General features: G+C 42.9%; 1 long non-coding RNA gene across 1 annotated transcript; it reads left to right on the forward strand.

Annotated features, from left to right (window-relative positions):
• The first annotated feature begins 14882 nt into the window (after positions 1 to 14882).
• LOC126991390 (uncharacterized) lies at positions 14883 to 19892 on the forward strand. Its single transcript, XR_007745468.1, has 3 exons — positions 14883 to 15322; positions 19140 to 19232; positions 19551 to 19892. It is a non-coding gene; the product is annotated as an uncharacterized LOC126991390 (long non-coding RNA).
• The last annotated feature ends 1639 nt before the right edge of the window (positions 19893 to 21531 follow it).

Raw genomic sequence — 21531 nt, forward strand, 5'->3', positions numbered from 1 at the left:
GAGGAAGAATTTGTTCAGCAATACAGACTTAGCAAGGATGCTGTGATTGGTCTACTTCAGCAGCTACATCCAATTGGTCCGAGGATTATAAATGACAGAGGTACTTGTATTCTGTATGGCTGTGTGTGTGGATAGAGCATATATGGATATTACCGTAGAGACAGGCAACTGTCCCAAGACAAGAAAAAATGATAAATGCTTCTTAATGCAAGCCTTTAGTGTGCATGAATATCTGCAGCAGTCATAGTGATAAGGTTATTCCGTTATAGATGAGCTAATATAATTGGTACACTTCAAGGCATTTAGTATATTATCTTGCATTTGTGTATCCCGGTGTCCTTCAAGTGTTAGCTCGACACAATCTTCCAAACACCTATCCCCTTCTATTCATTCACACTCAGGTTCCTCTTCAACGTACAATGAACATTCTTGGCGAATCCTTAACTCAAATCGAATCCTTAACTCAAATCTTAACTTGAAACTTCATATCTCATCTCGTGCTATATCAGCTTCCTCGAGGTTGGGCGTCCTGAACCATAGTCGCCATTTCTTTCCCCCTTACGGATGATATCCATATACAAGGTCCATGTATGCTCACATATGGAGTATGCATCCCATGTGTATGTTTGTGTGTGTGGGGGGGGGTGGGGGTCACACACACAGCCCTTTTGGACAGTGAGGCAATGGCTCTCTCTCCCATCAACAAATCTTGATACATGCATTTATCAATTTTTCACAGGATGCAATGTATCATTGAAACTACAACTTCTATAAGAAAAATGTGCTACCTTGTTAATGAAGTTTTCAACTTTGGGTCGCTGATTGTACTGATATATCAGCAGGATCTGGGTGCAGACTCATGAAGCACATACCGCGGATGATCGCCTCTCTAGCACAAACCCACATCAAATTTCTTGACCCGGATAAAACATTCCAAATATCATAATATTTATACAGCCTTTCAGGAATGCTAGGTGCCCATGGGTGTATTGACGGCACACATATACCCGTAAAAAAAGGGGATAATGCTGATTATAATACGTGAAGGAAGGATTTTGTCACAGCGTCCAGCCAGTGTGCGATTACAATTTAAAGTTACCACGCTTGCACAGGTAACAAAGAGGGATGTATTTACTTGGAGACAGTGGCTACCTAGAGACAGTGGCTATCTATGCCACTCACGCCTGTTGACCAGCATGCATAATTGTCATTGTAAAAAAGAAAGTAAGAACAAAGCAGTTCATGTTTCAACACGAAACAGTGAGGACAGATCAGTTGGGAGCGTTGAAGAATAGGTATGCTTGCTTGAAAACACCACCCCGTACAAAGGTGCGGACATCAGAGAATTATCGTGGCTTGTTCTTGCTTCATAACATAGCAATTGGTTCGAGGACAACCTTGGAGGAGGAGGATGTTCATGATGATAATTAGGGCAATAAATAAATAGGTATAAATCTTTGCTTTCCAAACTACCCTCCTCGACTTTTATCCCTCTCTCTGTACTTTCATAACTAGTTTCCTTTCCGGCCGTTCTTTCTCTGCTGTGGTTGACGGTCACTGTTCTTCTAAACCAGAGGTCGGCAACCTACGGCTCTTTCAAGAGACCCGTGCGGCTCCTGACACCTGCTTAAAAATGTCCAAATTATCTGGATATCACTTCACATTTAAGTGAACTTAACAGGAAACTACAGGAAGGGGAAACACTGCTTTGTTGTTTTAGGAAGAAGTGCATCCATTTAAACGAAAGTTATCACTGTTTGTCAGATCTTGAGGGAGTCTCGCTGATTCCCTTCCCTTTATTAAAGAAATTCGAGGGAGCAGATTTCGATCTGGATAGCGATATCCTAAAAAATGCCCAATTGAAAATACAAAAAATCCTTTAAAGGACGTTTTCATAAATTCAGAAAAGAAAAGCCACTGTAATTTGTGACACAGCAACACCTCCACTCAATTTTTCAGCTTTTACGGGAATGAACCAAGCAGAATTGGAACTTTTTTTTTTTTTACAACAAAGGAGACACCTCAAGGCCACAAAAAAAGAAAAGAAAACAATAATAAAAAAAGCCCGTAATAAAAAAGCCCGCTACTCCCAAAAAAGAATCAAAAGAGGTGGCCGAAAGAAAGGTCAATTTCGGGAGGAGAGGTGTCCTGATACCCTCCTTTTGAAAGAGTTCAAGTCGTAGGCAGGAGGAAATAGAGATGAAGGAAGATTGTTCCAGAGTTTACCAGCGTGAGGGATGAAAGAGTGAAGATGTTGGTTAACTTTTGCATAAGGGGTTTGGACAGTATAGGGATGAGCATGAGTAAAAAGTCGTGTGCAGCGGGGCCGCGGGAGGGAGGGGAGGCATGCGGTTAGCAAGTTCAGAAGAGCAGTCAACGTGGAAATATCGATAGAAGATAGAAAGAGAGGCAACATCGCGGCGGAATTTAAGAGGTAGAAGACTATCAGTAAGAGGAGGAGAGCTGATGAAACGAAGAGCCTTAGACTCCACTCTGTCCAGAAGAGCTGTGTGAGTGGAGCCTCCCCACACGTGAGATGCATACTCCATACGAGGGGGGATAAGCCCCTGTATATGGATAGCAACTGCGCGGGGGAGAAGAACTAGCGGAGACGATACAGAACGCCCAACCTCGAGGAAGCGGTCATATATCACGGCAGCCACTGTATATGAAATTCGCCTGCGCTCCTAACGGGCTGGGGTCGTCCAAAAGGCCCCTTAAGAGAGCCTACCGGTGCTACAGGCAGCATCTAAAAATAAAAAAAAGATAGAAATGAAAAAACGACTTACCTGTGTGAGCAAGCGTTTACAAGCATGAAGTTCATAAAAAAAAACTACGTAGCCGACTGAATGATACAAGCATGCAGTCCTGCCTGAAGCTCAAAACGATACTGAGCCATTGATCAGCTCTCCACAGAAACTTGGAAGCGGGTATTACATTAAAGCTTAAGGCCGAAAGTTTTTCCACTCGACGCCTCAATTCGTTTTTTCTCTCCTCCTGCGCACAATTCTGCACTAAACTTAAAGATTTTTTTAAACAGTAAGGATGACATTATGTGATACCACTGCGTTTTGTTTTCAAATCTGTGAAATAGCTTTCTCCAAAAAAAATAATAAATCAGGTTTTTTACCTACATTAGAAAAAGAAACCTAATTTCGTGTTAACTATATAACAAAGTTATTTCCTTTATGTTAAGAGAAAGAAGACACCCTGATGTACTAATCTGTTAATTCAAAATTTCATGTCATTAATAATGATAATCATATTACAAAAAAATCAATGAATTTTTTTTTCAAAAAATTAGGGGTAATTGCTCGGTAAAAACTCTTCGCTTTAGAGACATTTTAATTAACAAATATTTTGGCATTTTCATTACGATTATTTTCCAAAAAAGAAAATTCAGGTCGGTTGATTACAAACCGAGAAATTAAATTTTAAATGTTAAAAAAAAGATTCCGAGAAAAACGCATTTTTGTATCATACTTAGATAAATGCACCATTGAGTAACAATTCTACAAACAGAGTTTTTTTTACTTTATTATGCTATGTTGGGTTTGCTTGCAGTGGTCAGGTCCTTTCCTAGGTCAACTTGGGTCACGAAACTTCACCCCAAAGGGCTGACCTGTACCATTGTGTAATACCAGCATCCTACAATTATTGCATTTAGCACTCACATAACAATCAAAGTACTTAGCCTTGATGTTATTCACCACCACACGAGTCACACTTGATCATGCTAAGTAACTGTTTCAGTCTATGAACAGACGTTATCACGAGTCTGTTATCCTCGTCTTTATCCTTCGCCTCCCTGAACTCTGCAGGTATTAGGCTATGTCTGAATTCCGCAGCAGTCACATCTTTCTCGACATCAGACTGGGGAGTGAGGGTGGGAGCAGCACCAGCAGCGTGAGGTGCTTGTGGTTGGGCAGGCAGCTGGGATATACGTTCTTTCGCATCTTGCCAGTAACTTTTCCACCTTTCCGTAGCTCTTTTACTCAGTTCAACATGCCTTCTGCTTTTTCTGCCCATTGTTGAACTTCAACACAGCACGGCAGGCCGTTAACTGTCTCCGATTGAGGAAAAGGGCAAGAGAGAGGCTGTACGTACAATCACGTACGAGGCTATGGAGGTTCTGAGTCGTGTTGCCGGCACGGCGCGGACTGAGGACCAACAGCCAAAAGTCTCGTACACTTGTTTAGGAAGAAAGAATATTCCATTTTATGCGTAAAAACGCATAAAAACTAACAAGAAAAACATGAGTAAGGAGAGGGACGTGGCTTAGCGGGCCCACGTGCTATGAGACCTTTAAATTTTAAAGGGGAAGAATAGAGTTTTACGCCTGGCAACGTCTTTATAATCTCCGCACTGCTACAACTGATTTGTGATATTTTTTTCTTATTTTTTCATCCAAAATTGAAAACTTTCCCCCTTAAACCCACCATTAGGACCAAATATACTAAGTACAGGTAGCATGTTGTTTAAAAGTATGCAATATTTGTTCAGTCGTGGTAATAATCCATAAAGGATTAACAATAAGTTGCAGTCATCATATTAAGTTAAAGGAGTTGCTTCATAAATATAATGGTTTATTTTATGACAGCTGCAATTATTATTATTATTATTATTATTATTATTATTATTATTATTATAATTATTATTAAAAATGCAGGGCGTTGGTGCGGTAGGAGGCGGTGTGGTATTTCGGATGACGGATCAGGTGTAAGCTCAAGGTCAACCCCAGGTCAAAAAGGGTCAGGGGTGCAAGTAGAGGCGGTGTCGGCCGTCACTCAGCTTATGGGCTTAGCAATGACCTGCTATTCTATCCAGCCGGTGTGACAAGATAGGAAGAGGTGGACCGCGCGGCAGTAGGCGTGGGAACATCTATAACGTCTGCACTGCCTTGTATGTTGAGCGGCGTGCTGATTGCCCCAACCATGAGTCCACCTGAGTGACGGGCCTCAACACTGCACTGCACCTGAACCGTATTCTCCCAGCACCATGATGGTCGGGCTGGTGTACCCTCCTCTTGCTGACAGTCTTCTACCTCTTAAATTCCGCCACCGTGTTGCCTCTCTTTCTATCTTCTATCGATATTGTCATGCTGACTGCTCTTCTGAACATGCTGACTGAATGCCTCCCCCCCTCCCGCGTCCCTGCTGCACTCAACTTTCTACTCTAGCTCATCCCTATACTGTCCAAGAGGGCGGTGAGTAATCCAATATCACCGCAATCCAGTAGGGAGTGTCACACTGTGTTTGGGTGTCTCAGTGAGTCTTGTGTGGCACTGCTTGCGTGTACACTGAGTCTGGTGTGGCACTGTGTATGTCTCAGTGCGTAATGTGTCGCACCGTGTTTGTTTAATTTGTTTTCTTTTGATACCAATTTATATATATATATATATATATATATATATATATATATATATATATATATATATATATATATATATATATATATGTATATATATATATATATATATATATATATATATATATATATATATATATATATATATTATTCATAAATGGGAAGAAATAGGGTTGAATACTAAATGAAATAAGAAATAACATGTATAATAAGGCGCTTAATATAGGTTGATTTATATTGTGAAATGATTATATAAAAATAGTAACTTTTTATAAAAATATCTAAAAATAATTTTAATAAAAGATAGTCGACATATTGAAGTGGTCATATATGCATTTTTATGCAGATATATTCATTTTTGTGGCTTCAGGAAGGTTTTTCGTTGCGGCGCGTGAAATGAGTCAGATTCGGGGAATTTTCGACGCGAATTCTGGTCAAGCTCGAGCAAAAACAACTGAAGCTAGGAAGGCGTGCTTGGTGGCAAATGAAAGCTCTATTAATACAGCGTATTAATCAGAAATAATAAATTGGAAAGCACTAAATAAATAAATAAAAAGTTATAAGCATATAACTAGGACGTGTCCAAATCGCGGCAAAAGGGCCGAAAAACAGGCTATTTTGTGACGGCTCGACGATAAACCTGGGATCGAGCTATCAAAACATCCTTTTGGGTGGTCAAACTACATTGCCAAGAGGGGCTACATGCTAAATTACATCCTTCTAGAGGCAATAACAATGCCACACTAGACAAAAACAGCAAAGTGTCCGGAATTCGTCAAAATCGCTCTCAAAAGGGTTTACGTTTCGAGCTCTAGCGACGATACTACTGGGAGTAGGGAAGTGTTATGCATCATATTGGAGAGCGCAGTGGTAGGGCTAATGTATTTGTTAAATACGTTTTTTGAAATTCTCAAAAAAATGAGTGGGTTTCAAGGTTGGGAACTCAAATTTTTTTTTTTCAGAGTCGTTTTTTGCAAATTTATTCGATTGTTTACCCTTTCGAGTCGTTTTTTTTAGCACGGTCGCTTATTAGAAAATAATAGCCCTCTCATTTTTCAGTCGATTGATACCAAAAACATCTCTGTAGCCCAAAGCGGTTGATTTTCCCAATTTCGCGGCTTAATGACAGGGCTGGGGCAAGTTTCCGGTCCACAGTGTAGGGTTCACTGATATATACAATTATAATTGGCTGATTTTTTCCATTTGTTGTCATATTCGTTGTTGTATGTTTAAATATGTTGTTTTAAGTGTGGTAGTTGTAGCTATTCTTTATTTGGTTTATTTATTTTTCCCTGTCCTTGTCCTACTTACCTTTGTATTTTCTTTCCACCTCCACTTTCTATATCTTTTCCTCCCTCCTATCAGCATTATCACCATCACCATCACTATATATAACAACGGCACTCCCCACCACCACCGTACACAGTGAACTGCCAGCTTCACCGCCACCACCACTTCGCCACAGTGGGAACTTGCAGCAGCCCTCTCCTTCCCTTGTGGCTCCACCCGTAAGTGGCATCACGTGGGGCTCATCGTGAAGGCATAATAGACTCTCCAAAGTTTTAACAGGTTTACTTAGAAGATTAAAGACGGTCATATTATAACAGTGGCAGTGAACACGCTCTCATAAGAACTTTTGGGGGTAAGAGGAAAATGGAGAATGGAGAATGTGGAAAGTCGAACTGTAAACCAACTTTGTGAGAGCGAGGGGTATGTACGAGTGACCCTAAGTGCCTAAGAACAGGTGGTGTGTGTGCGCGCGTGTGTGTGTGTGTGTGTGTGTGTGTGTGTGTGTGTACGAATAACAAGACGTGTCTAATAACGGGTGCTGTGTATGTACGAGTTACCAGGGGAGTCTATTGCCGAGTAGTGTGTGTATGCGAGTGACCAGGGGAGTCTATTGCCGAGTAGTGTATGTATGCGAGTGACCAGGGGAGTCTATTGCCGAGTAGTGTGTGTATGCGAGTGACCAGGGGAGTCTATTGCCGAGTAGTGTGTGTATGCGAGTGACCAGGGGAGTCTATTGCCGAGTAGTGTGTGTATGCGAGTGACCAGGAGTGTCTTTTACCGAGTGGTGTGTGTGTGCGAGTGACCAGGAGTGTCTTTTACCGAGTGGTGTGTGTAAAAGGAGTGACCAGGTGTGTCTTTTACCGAGTGGTGTGTGTGTGCGAGTGACCAGGAGTGTCTTTTACCGAGTGGTGTGTGTGTGCGAGTGACCAGGAGTGTCTATTACCGAGTGGTGTGTGTGTGCGAGTGACCAGGAGTGTCTTTTACCGAGTGGTGTGTGTGTGCGAGTGACCAGGAGTGTCTATTACCGAGTGGTGTGTGTGTGCGTGTTAACAGGAGTGTGTATTACAGAGTGGTGTGTGTGTGTGCGAGTGACCAGGAGTGTCTATTACCGAGTGGTGTGTGCGAGTGACCAGGTGTGTCTATTACCGAGTGGTGTGTGCGAGTGACCAGGAGTGTCTATTACCGAGTGGTGTGTGTGTGCGAGTGACCAGGAGTGTCTATTACCGATTGGTGTGTGTGTGTGCGAGTGACCAGGAGTGTCTATTACCGATTGGTGTGTCTGTGTGTCTATTACCGAGTGGTGTGTGTGTGCGAGTGACCAGGTGTGTCTATTACCGAGTGGTGTGTGTGTGCGAGTGAACAGGAGTGTCTATTACCGAGTGGTGTGTGTGCGAGTGACCAGGCGTGTCTATTACCGAGTGGTGTATGTGTGCGAGTGACCAGGAGTGTCTATTACCGATTGGTGTGTGTGTGAGTGACCAGGAGTGTCTATTACTGATTGGTGTGTGTGTGTGTGTGTGTGACCAGGAGTGTCTATTACCGAGTTTCGGGTCCCTCAAAGTGCAGGTCCCTTTCCGAAATGTTGCGAGACCACGCAGGGGTCGCCACTTCAACGCAAGTATAGAATTGAATGCAAATTGTATTGTCAAAAGCCTTCGTAAGTGGTCGTGAGGGTAATGTAAAAATAGAGCAGCCGCACAGGTAGAAATGTATTAATTAAAAAAACTTATCCTGGTAGACTGTATGTGTGTGTGTGTGTGTGTGTGTGTGTGTGTGTGTGTGTGTGTGTGTGTGTGTAATTCACCAAGGCCTGATCACGAGTTGGACTTTGTCACCGGCAAGCACCCTTCCGACAAGGGCAAACTTATTATAGTGGATCTCTGGGTACTGCCGGGACCACCACACACCCCATTCCCCTTGCCTAAGGAGGGACAGTAACAGCTTGCCAGCGTAAGAATCCCGGCCTAAGCATGGCTCAAACCTCCGCCTGTCAGGCCGGGAAGCCTGGCAGTGCAGAGCTTTAACCGACTGTGTGTGTGTGTGTGTGTGTGTGTGTGTGTGTGTGTGTGTGTGTGTGTAAGAGAGAGAGAGAGAGAGAGAGAGAGAGAGAGAGAGAGAGAGAGAGAGAGAGAGATTCACCATGGTCTGACCACGCTCTCGATCCGCGATCGTCAGCCAGTATACTACCGTAATGAACTATCTTAAGTGACGGATCTTTGAAACCAAAAGACCTTGGCTGAAACCTCACACCGACCCACACCTGGGAGGGGACACAATCCCCGACTGACCCGGTGTAGCCCCCTGAGATTGGGGCGGCCCAGAAGTGATGGTATCCAGTGTTACCAGAAGGAATTCATATCGAGGTGTGGTAACACTGAGTGCGGGCGGTCACGTGATTGTCGACTCTCAGTGTTACCACATCTTCGCAAACGCCACAACATTATTCCATTAGTTCCTTATTTATCTATATTATAGTAATTGGTTTTATTAGACCGAAAGTAGTTTTTGTTTCTCTTTTTCTTATACCGTAAAGACAATCATTAGCGTATCCAAGGATGGACCACTTATCTTACATAATTATTATTTTTTAACTCGTTCTTTTAAGACGAGGACGATGGGGGTCAGGGAAGGGATGTAGGGGGGAGTGAGATGGCTGTGAACTATGAGTTGGTAAAAATTTGAAAAGATTAGAAAACATCAAGCCCAGCTCCAAGTGTAAAAGTGACATTGTCAGTGACTGTAGGTGTACCAGGAACCCGCATTCATCAATCTCCTGGATATTGCAAAATTCAAGAGCAGAGAACTGTTGATGTTTTTGGTACCGGAACTATGGGGATCAATACATAGTTCGTAGCCAACCCTATCTGTGCCAGTATTAGCATTGAAGTCGCCCAGGACAATGAGTGTGTCCCGAGGGGGCACTGGTCTAATAAGGAGTAGAGTTTGTGATAGTACATCCTGGTAAGAGGGTACACTGTAACACGCGACATGAAGCCCAGTGTGTACTTCAGCCTCACTCGCATTATACACTCATCATCCGGAGGAACTACAACCACAAATGGCAGCAGTTGGCTGGAGATGCCCATTAAGTCATGCCCATGAGACAGAAACTATTGCTCGTGCCAGTAGGTGGTGTACCCCCCCTCACTGATCTCGCCGCTGCCAGGGCTCCTCGTCTCAAATAGTCCCACTATGTCCACCCTCAGCCTTCCGAGCCCATCTGATAAGTAGGACAGTCGGTCATCCTTCGAGAGAAGCTTCCGACGTTCCAGGACCCCACACGCAGATCCCTCCGAACGTTAAGCCCGGGGCCCGAATTTACAATTAATCTTAATCTTTAACTTAAAAGTTCCACCGAATCTCAAACTTAACTTAAAGCTGAGCTTAAATGAAAAAAATAAGTTCAACTTCGCTCAACAGCTGATCCAGTATGAAAATGTGTCCTGGCAAAAGAGGTATGTTTTTTAATTGCAGAATTGCAACACTTCTTGAGAGCTCCTCGAAAGTTTTTCTTATCAATTTCTGCAACATTCGCGGTCTTCGTTCTAATTTTCATTCTGTGGAGCACCATCTCTCCTCCTCTAAACCACACCTTCTCTTCCTCACCGAAACACAGGTTTCTGAGGCTACTAACAGCAATCTCTACTTTGTTCTCTACTTTGTTCCCTCCTACTATCTCTATCCTCAATTTCAATCCAAAGCTGGATGTTGCGTTTACGTACGCAACGACATCACTTACTCTCGTGCCCACGACCTTGACTCTTCTGAATTTTCCACCATCTGGCTAAGACTTCATTGTCATTCTATTACTAAATACATCTGTGCTGTTTATCTTTCACCTAATTCTACTAACTATGTAAAATTCTTTGACTAACTGAATTTTAAAGTGGAGCACATCTTGACCCACTCTCCCTTCGCTGAAATCTCCATCCTAGGAGATTTCAATGTTCACCACCATCTTTGGCTTTCATCCTCTTTCACTGACCAGCCTGGTGAACAAGCCTACAACTTTGCTCTCCTCAATGACCTAGAGCAGTTGGTTCAGCACCCTACACGTATTCCCGACCGTCTTGAAGACTGGCCCAACATACTAAACCTTTTCCTTACCTCTAACCCTTCTGCTTACTCTGTCAAACTGTTCTCTCCGTTGGGCTCCTCCGATCACAACCTTATTTCTGTATTCTGTCCTATCGCTCCTGTACACCCTCTGGACCCACCGAAGAGGCGATGCTTCTGGCATTTTGCTTCAGCTCGGTGGGACGACCTGAGGATGTACTTTTCCGATTTCCCGTGGGATGATTACTGCTACCAGGATAGAGACCCCTCTGTGTGTGCCCAGCGCATCACAGAGGTGATTGTCTCAGGAATGGAGGCATACATTCCACATACTTTTCCTACTCCCCATGCTAAAAAGCCTTGGTTAAATCACGCTTGTTCTCGTGCTGTCAAAGATAGAGAGGCAGCTCACAAAAGGTACCAGCGCCTTCGAACTCCCGCTAACCATGACCTTTACATTTCCGCCCGGAATCGTGCCAAATCTATTCATCGACTTACCAAAAACTCCTTTATCCATAGCAAATGTCAACACCTTGCTTTCTCTAATTCTTCCAGAGACTTCTGGCACTTAGCCCAAAATATCTCCTCCAATTTCACTTCTTCCTCTTTCCCGCCTCTTCTTAACCCAGACGGTAGCACTGGCATATCTTCTATCTCTAAGGCTGAACTCTTTGCTCAAACTTTCTGTAACAACTCCACTCTGGACGATTCTGGGCATATTCCTCTTACTCATCCCCCCTCCGACTCCTTTATGCCTGTTGTTAAGATTCTTCCTAATGATGTTTTCTATGCCCTCTCTGGCCTCAACTCTCAGAAGGCTTATGGACCTGATGGAGTGCCTCCTATTGTCCTTAAAAAATGTGCTTCTGTGCTGACACCCTGCCTGGTCAAACTCTTTCGTCTCTGCCTATCAACATCTATCTTTCCTTCCTGCTGGAAGTATGCCTTTGTACAGCCTGTGCCTAAGAAGGGTGACCGTTCCAATCCCTCAAACTACCGCCCTATAGCTTTACTTTCCTGTCTATCTAAAGCTTTTGAATCAATCCTTAACCGGAAGATTCAAAAGCACCTTTCCACTTATAACCTTCTATCTGATCGCCAGTATGGGTTCCGGAAGGGGCGTTCTACTGGCGATCTTCTTGCTTTCTTAACGGATTCTTGGTCATCCTCTCTTAGCTGTTTCGGTGAAACTTTCTCTGTTGCGCTAGACATATCGAAAGCCTTCGATAGAGTCTGGCACAAGTCTTTGCTTTCTAAACTGCTCTCTTTCGGATTCTATCCTTCTCTCTGTTCCTTTATCTCCAGTTTCCTTTCCGGCCGTTCTATCTCTGCTGTGGTAGACGATCACTGTTCTTCTCATAAATATATTAACAGTGGTGTTCCACAGGGCTCTGTCCTATCACCCACTCTCTTCCTGTTATTCATCAATGATCTTCTTTCCATAACAAACCGTCCTATCCACTCATACGCTGATAACTCCACTCTGTATTATTCAATTTCTTTCAACAGAAGACCCTCTCAACAGGAATTACATGACTCCAGGCTGGAGGCTGCAGAACGCTTAACCTCAGACCTTACTATCATTTCCGAGTGGGGTGAAAGGAACCTTGTGTCCTTCAATGCCTCAAAAACCCAATTTCTCCACCTATCAACTCGACACAATCTTCCAAACACCTACCCCTTATTCTTCGACAACACTCAGCTGTCACCTTCTTCAACACTAATGAACCTCGGTCTATCTTAACTCAAAATCTTAACTGGAAACTTCACATCTCGTCTCTCACTAAATCAGCTTCCTCGAGATTGGGCGTTCTGTATCGTCTCCGCCAGTTCTTCTCCCCCGCACAGTTGCTATCCATATACAGGGGCATTGTCCGCCCTCGTATGGAGTATGCATCTCACGTGTGGGGGAGCTCCACTCACACAGCTCTCTTGGACAGAGTGGAGTCAAAGGCTCGTCTCATCAGCTTTGCTCTTCTTACTGATAGTCTTCTACCTCTTAATTTCCGCCGCCTTGTTGCCTTTCTTTCTATCTTCTATCGATATTTTCATGCTGACTGCTCTTCTGAACTTGCTAACTGCATGCCTCCCCCCTCCCGCGGCCCCGCTGCACGCGACTTTCTACTCATGCTCATCCCTACAATGTCCAAACCCCTTATGCAAAAGTTAACCAGCATCTTCACTCTTTCATCCCTCACGCTGGTAAACTCTGGAACTCTTCCTTCTTCTGTATTTCCTCCTGCCTACGACTTGAACTCTTTCAAGAGAAGGGTATCTGGACACCTCTCCTCCCGAAATTGACCTCTCTTTCGGCCACCTCTTTGGATTCTTTTTGTGAGCAGCGAGTAGCGGGCTTTTTTTTTTATTATTGTTTACTTTTTATTGTGCTCTTGCGCTGTCTCCTTTGTTGTAAAAAAAAAAAAAACTTCAGAGACTGAATATGTAGTAATACTACTTCATCAATGTTAAATGAGATATACTTCAGAAATATGGGCATAATAAGGTGGTATTTATAAAATAAAGGTTACTTTTATCATCTGCGCAAGGTGATACTTTTTTTTTTCTCTTGAATGTAAACACGAACACACGTTCTTGTTCTTTTCCTCATTCCCGCATCACCCACCCTCTGACGAAGAAGTAATCATGGAGAATAATGCCTCTTTCACTTCTCCCAAGAGGAAAAGACGAGTAAATTGGAGAGACTGCCACACTCTACATATAGTAGAACAAGTTGGCTTAAGGAAGACAATACTGAGGGGCAAATTCAGCCCTAGTTTAACCTATAACGACAAGCGGGCAGCGTGGGAGGAGGTGACAAACAGCCTCAATTCCACGTTTGGACTCGGCCACAGCCAGACAGAAGTTGAGAAGAAGTGACATAACACCAAGACCACTTCCATTCAACGGCTTTCTGCTATGAGGGAAGCCCACAGAAAGACAGGTGAGTAACAGTAGCAATTTTTGTAGTATTGATATATTTTCGTTATGTTCGTATGAGGATTAGTAAGCAGGGTAAAAGTGGACGAGGACTTTGCAGTTATCCCGTTTGGAGATATTTGTTCTGTACTGCATCTTTAAATAGTAATCACTTATCTAGTAATTAAAGGTAAATATGGAGTGTCACTACGCGCCTCTAGTATTGGCCACATGAGAATAATAACCTTTCCAAGGTCTCACATACTGTTGTAACTCTCTAGTTTTACTGGTGCATCATACATATACTGCATCTACAAGTGATGAAAAGAAGTAACATTTTACTCCTCTCCACTTCAACAAACTTAAAACACCTGGTGGTGGGGAGGGAATTGTGGGGTAAAAGTATTGCAATAATGCTGTCTATCTGAAATGAAGCGTTTCTGTGATCTACTTAGAGATAATATATATTTTCTAAATGAATCCCCCGATAGCAGTGCTGTGGGGCAGCGCCGTTTTGAAGGATGCCAATAAGTAATTGTATCTGTTTACATTCATTAGCGGAAGGCGTTGTGTGGGGTGGGTTCAGGAGGTTAAGCCCGTCTCTAAATAATAGTTATATTGTTAATGTTAGTCTGCAGGTACTCATATTGCACCTCAGGAAAAGGAGGCCGTCTACGTGAACCGGAAGCGGTGCCATTCATTCACCCTTCAAGTTGTATGTGATGCTGGTGGCATGATCACCAGCTACTGTGTCAGGTTTCCAGGTATGTATTCCTTAATGAAGATAAGTCATTTACTGGCAGTCATGTTACCAGTTCAATCACAAACATCCCCTTCCTCTTACGGCATTTCTAAAGTTTGATTTTTAGCTTAATTTTAAACTAGCTATTTGGCAAATGAAACAAGAGCTTTTGCAGACTGCATCCCTCCACCAGACATGCTACACCTTTTCATTTGAGTCTGGAAATTCGTCCAGTATAAATGTGTGCAGTTCTGCGAGGCTTATTTTTCCAAGGTCAAATCATGATTCCTTCATCTGGCACAACTCCGACCTATATGATCGCTTTCACAGAGGCGACTCTGGGGACTACCTGCTCCTTGGTGCGTATGTGGAGGGGTGCTGATCTTGAGGACAAATGTTGCATAACACGTTAACTAAATACCTTTCCAGTTATTGAGTACACTGTAAAAATTGGAGGGTATTGAAAGGGTATAACTAGTTGTGTATGGTATAATTTTCAGTGAAATACCCCTAACTTCAACAATACCCTTCTTAACCACGAGGAAGGGTATTTAAAATCAAGAATAGACCCTCTATGAGACATAGCAATAAATATGTGTGGAGGCTTTTTTATTTTAGGCTATGAATTTCAATGTTACTCTTTATTAAATCTCAGCATTTGTACACTGAGTATATACTGCGACAAAAGACACGATAAAAACGTATTGTTTTCGAGATATCGATAGATTTGAGAAGAGACATTATCATGCGCTGCAGTACTTGGCAGGAGCTGCATGCATAATTGCCAAAGGTCGCTTGAACAGTCCATCGCCCCGGTCGCAGAGCTAGGAGCGCGGGAAGCCAGTGCCACCACCCATCAGTGCTAGTGTCGGAGTGTTGTGGAGTGCCTCATCATTATTTTCGTTTTACAAGCCTACTGACACAGGATTTCATCAATATCAACTATACCAGGTAAGGATAACTGCTTGTGCTTGTCTACATAAACGTAAGAGGAAGGTCCCTGGGTAAAGGAGTTAGAGAAAGGACAGGTTAATTTGTGCAGTATACAGAAGTCAGGAGGAATTCAAGTGATGAGCTGTGAGGGGGAAAGGAAAAAGGGAGTTATCATTATTATATGTTGTGTGTTTGAGAGAGAGAGAGAGAGAGAGAGAGAGAGAGTGTGTGTGTGTGTGGCAGCCTGGCTGGTCCGTTACGGGTTTAGTACCAGTACGACTCTCATGGAGGCGTCCTCTAGCCTACCTCTACGGGGCAGTCTCTGCTCAGGTAAGAGTACTTCTTTAAACTGCTAGCAGTGCTATTATGTCCCACTGCAGCACCATGAGCGTACTGGGTCTTTTTTTCGGCTCAAAACTTTTGGTGGTGGCCAGCCCACTTGGAGAAAGGTCCGGGGGAAAGGGGTAGGGAACTTCAATAGTGTTGCCACCTGTCCCTTAAAATACGGAACCGTTCCGTATTGAAGCGTGAAATGCTGCGTTCCTTATTGAACCAATACGGAACGCCATTTGTTCCGTATTTGCCTGTATGAATAGTCAAGCAAATTAAATAAATTAATAAGTCATCGTGACCAAATATTAAAACAAATACATAACCAGTTCACAAAAATATATGAGTTTGTTAGGGGTTTGTCGCGCCACCCGCGGCCCGTGCGTTACGGGAACAGTACACGTAATATCTCGCACCGCCTCCACGGTCCATCACCAACAGCATAAGTAATGGCTATATTTATGATCCATTCATATTCCAGGTAGTTACTGTTTTCTCCAAATGAGTTTTCTTTTTTTCTTTAATTAAGGGAAATATATTTTTCAGTGTCTCATTCTTTAGAATTTATACAAACATGTAGTTTCAAAAATATATTACTGATAACTTGACTCATGAACGTATTTTCCAATATATCCTCACATTTAGTCAAGATATCCTTGAATTCCTCCTAATACAGGGTTCTTATGGAAGAGCTTATCTTCAAGCCTTGTCAATATGATTGACTTTCTACCCGCCATCACTGTTCCAACCTCAGATAATGCGTTCCGTATTTTTAGGAGGTGGAGGTGGCAACCCTATGGGAAGGGACAGGTTAACCTCTTCAGCACGGTGACGCAGTATACGCGTCATTTGGTATCGTAGCATATCCGAGTGACGCGCATACTGCGTCATGGTCGCTTGAGTCAGTGTGTGTTTCATTTCTTCCCGGATATGGCACGAGACTTTCAAAATGTTGCTCGGATATGCTACGGTGTTTTATGTACCTCCCAATATTATTCTTATGTCAGAGTATGAAGTAATTTCCCTCTCTTTTTCTATTGTGTCCGAGACTCGGACACAATAGAAAAAGAGATTACGCGCGAGACATCGTTTTCTATAAATAAAATTGCCTGTTGTGCTATTGTTGTGTCCTTCATTTATCATTCTTTTCGTAATTCAGAGAGAGAGAGAGAGAGAGAGAGAGAGAGGCGCTAGACACGTTCAGTTCCAGTATGGGACGGGGCTCTTACAGGCCCACGGACAACACGCCTAACAGCGAGCCAGTCTTCATCCTGCCATCGTATGTGGTGCTTGTGATTTAGGTTTTGGAAGTATAACATTGGTGATACGACATGTCTAAATGGAAAGGCACGTATGACTCTACAAGAGTGTAACTTGTATGTACATTGGATTTATAATTAGCAATAATTAAAAAGTTTGGTAATGAAATGACGAATCTGGTAATAACTGGAGTCGAACTTGGCAATGCCTGTCGTACAAGAGTTGGCAACCCTGGTCCGAGTCAGTCACGTGGCAACACTTGGTGAGAGATGTGTGATCCATCACCCCATACATCCCGCTCTGCACCCTCTTCACCCCACAAAACTTCTTCACCACCACCCTCTCCACATCCACACCACACACCATCCCGCCACACACACCACCGCTCATCTTCACCCCTATCTGCTAATTTTGTTTCTCAGCCTCCTTCACTCCCACAATCACCCATCGTTGCTTACCACTCACTCTCACTCTCACCACCACCAGCACCACCTTCTTCACATTCAGCCCCTCCTCCATCTCCCACGCCCCTTCATCCGTCACCATCACCCTCACCACCACCTTCACAATCAGCCCTCCTCCATCTCCCGCGCCCTTCATCCGTCACCATCACCCTCACCAACACCACCTTCTCCTTCACATTCAGCCCCTCCTCCATCTCCTGCGCCCCTTCATCCGTCACCATCACCCTCACCCTCACCACCACCTTTTCCTTCACATTCAGCCCCTCCTCCATCTCCCGCGCCCCTTCATCCGTCACCATCACCCTCACCACCACCTTCTCCTTCACATTCAGCCCCTCCTCCATCTCCCGCGCCCCTTCATCCGTCACCATCACCCTCACCACCACCTTCTCCTTCACATTCAGCCCCTCCTCCATCTCCCGCGCCCCTTCATCCGTCACCACCACCTTCTCCTTCACATTCAGCCCCTCCTCCATCTCCCGCGCCCCTTCATCCGTCACCCTCACCCTCACCACCACCACCACCACCTCCTTCACCGCCACCAGCTGCCGAGAACTCTTTCTCAAGTGTGTCAACACTTATACTTTATCAATCAGAGGAGGAGGAAGAATACCAACTTCCATCGCCGCCACCCTCCGATGAAAATTAGTGAGTGAAATATAAATTGCATTTTATTTTAGACTGAATATTGGTGTGTAAGGCACAATGGAATTATTCTCGATATTCAGATACATACTCTGTTATGATTATGTTTCGTTTTGTGATTGACCGTGGAGTTTTTAAAGTTTGCCGCGCGCGCTGAAATCCCGGATATGAGCTGTGAGGGGGGAAGGAGAAAAAGAAGAGAGAATTATTATCATTGTATGCTGAGAGAGAGAGAGAGAGAGAGAGAGAGAGAGAGAGAGAGAGAGAGAGAGAGAGTCTGAGGCAGGTCCGTTACACGTTCAGTACCAGTCAGGGGCAACTCAACTTTGATGACAGCCTCGACCGGACTATCAGTGAGCATTTAGTCTCTGCTCTGCTCTGTTTCACTACACTCGTCTATTGCTATTATAGTGTTATGGTCAGTTCATTATTATATGCTGTGTGAATGAGAGAGAGAGAGAGAGAGAGAGAGAGAGAGAGAGAGAGAGAGAGGGGTCAGGAGGTCAATTGTTTTTACTACGAAGCGGAGGTGGCTCAAGGTCAGGTTGGTGTGTGTGTGTGTGTGTGTGTGTAATCCACCTCATGGTCTACTGTTCATACCAGCCAGACGTTCCCCTACAGAAAGACCACAGTTCATCTTTCCGATTTGGGGGAAGGCCTGAGACCACTCACACACAGCACACAGGGAAAGCAAGGTCACAACTCCTTGACTGACATTTCGTACCTACTCACTGCTAGATAAACGGGGGCTACACGTGAAAGGACACACACACACACACACACACACATACACACAGTCGGTAGAACGCCTGACTCTTATTCACGTGGTCTCGAGTTCTAGCCTTCTTGGACATCAGCACATTTTTCTGGTTGATACCGGAGTCTTACTCTCCTCCTTGAGCAAGGGGAGGGGTGTTGTCTGTGGGTCTCAGCGTTACCCGAAAATGGGAAATAACGAGCTCCAAGCTCACTCGGTAAGGGTAAAGCAGCTGGCGACCGCAAGTCCATCGCGTGATCAAGACCATGGGTGAATTGCACACACACACACACACACACACACACACACACACACACAGCTTGCTGTAGCTTGTTATTAGAATTTAGAAACACAATATTCATATGTGACTGTATTACAGAAGTAATGGTGTCGGTGTCGACCTGGGGCACTGCTGAAGTTAGTGACTGGCTAACAAGAATAGGACTACACAACTATGTTCAAGTTTTTATAGGTAAGGCCTTGATATTTGAATTTTAGAAAAATAAATAGAAAACATTCCTAAATATTAGAAGAAATCACTGCTGCTGAAGTTGTTGGAACTTAATATAGTAGTAAAGGAATCTGGAACTTACCCATCATCACTAAAATTTATGTGATATGCACTAAGTAAAAATACAGCTATCAAAGCAATTATACAAATCTCAAGACTCTATTGTGTCAAGAAACCCAAAGTAATTATTTTTATTCGCAGGGAATTTTATCATTTCTAAGATTTTTTTTCATATTTAGAAGTCGTGGTCATGCTTGTTATTAACTTTCCTTATTTCAGGTCTGTAGAGGAGCATAATGCCTAAAGTCAAAGCCCATCCACTTCCTTGTCCATTTTGTAAAGTACCAACTTATAATTTCAGCCAGTATACAAAACACTTGCAGATATATCATGAGCATGAAAACAAATTTAAAATCAGCTGTCATGATTCAGACTGCAAGAAAACATTTACAAGGGTGTTTCCTTATATAATTCATAATAAAAGGAATCATGCAACAAAAGAATTCCTTGACTATGCAGCAGAAGTTTCACACTCAGAGAAAATAAACAATACTGGGAAAACAGAATGTGAACATATCGAAGTAAATAATCCAACTGAAAGCAAACGTGGTGAAGATCAAGAGAGCGTTAAAGAGGAGTTTACAATGCATTTTGCAAAGTATTTACTCCGTTTAAAAGAAAAACACATGCTACCCGACAATGTTCAAAGGTCGCTCATTTCGGAGCTAGAATTTTTTCTGAACTTTTCAGATAATATATACAAGAAAATAATAGATCAGTGTTTCTTAGAAGAAAATGGAAGTTACCCCAAAAATTCCCAAACTTACAAAGCTTTGAAGACTCAGGGACCATTGTTTGATGAGGAAATAAATGCAGTCAACAGTAAGTTCAAACTGAGAAGCTATATTGCAGCAAACTTTCCTTATGTAGGTCCACAAGCTTTTTATTTATCTGTTCATGACAGAGCGTCCATATATCATTATGTACCAGTAATAGAGATGCTGAAAGCAGTGCTCTCAAGAATAGATGTACAAAAGCAAATACAACAAAATGAACATAGCTATCATCACCCTAATGTGTTATATGACACTTGTGATGGTGAGTGCAGTAATACTGTTGACTGCTTATCAAACCCCATCAAACTTCACATGTATATTGATGAATTTGAGATTTGCAATCCAATTGGTTCAAAGCGAGGGGAGTATAAATTGACAGCAGTGTATTTTGCAATTGGAAATCTGCCCAAAATTTTTAGAAATAAAGAGGACACCATATTTTTATGCCTACTGGTTAGGCATAAATTCTTGAAATTATATGATCCTACGTACCAAAAACTTTTTCAACCTTTAATAACAGACTTACAAACTCTACAAAATGGCATTGAGTATGATGCAGGCTTCAAGAAACTTAAATTTACAGCCGTGCTAGAGTTCGTGTTGGGAGACAATTTGTCGTCCCATGCTGTGGCTGGATTTCAGACAAATTTTAATTCAGGCTCATTCTGTAGGTTTTGTTCTATAAGATATTCTGAGTTCAGGAACACATTATGCATATCTAAATTAAGAGAAAGGAATAGTGTTGCCTATGCTCATCAAATAAAGTTCATTGATAAAAATGCAGCAGATGCAGCTATATATGGCATTAAGCATAGGTGTGCTTTGTCTCAACTGAACTATTTTACAGTTCCTGAATCATTTCCCTCAGATATAATGCATGACTGTCTTGAAGGAATAATTCCCCTAACTGTTCAACTTGTTCTCAAAGAACTTTATAAGGAAAATCTTGTTACAGTGAAGGGTTTGAATGAATCCCTCCTTCAAACACGGGTTCCTGTGAGTGATAAGCCTAATTTCTTTAATGACAATTTTTTTAGTGGAAATGGCAAGATTGTGGGTAAGGCTTCACAGAAATTAGAGTTGTTTCTAGTTTTGCCCCAGCTTGTTGATCTTTCCTCTGTGGGTAATTCTGCAGCATGGGATGTTTACATAGCACTGAGGAAATGTATGGATTTTATATTAAGTCCAGTTGTTGAAAAGATCATCTGCCTCATTTAGCAGGCCTTATTGAATCATATATCCTGAAATTCAAGAGCACATTTGGTCACAGCAGTTTAATACCTAAACATCATTTTATGATGCACTTCCCCTCACAGATAGAGAAGTTTGGACCACTGAGAAATTTGTGGTGTATGAGGTTTGAGGCTAAGCACCAATATTTCAAAAAGCTTATTGCAAATACTAGGAATTTCAAGAATGTCACT

Source organism: Eriocheir sinensis, chromosome 7 (genome assembly GCF_024679095.1).
Source record: "Eriocheir sinensis breed Jianghai 21 chromosome 7, ASM2467909v1, whole genome shotgun sequence".
Taxonomy (NCBI): Eukaryota; Metazoa; Arthropoda; class Malacostraca; order Decapoda; family Varunidae; genus Eriocheir; species Eriocheir sinensis.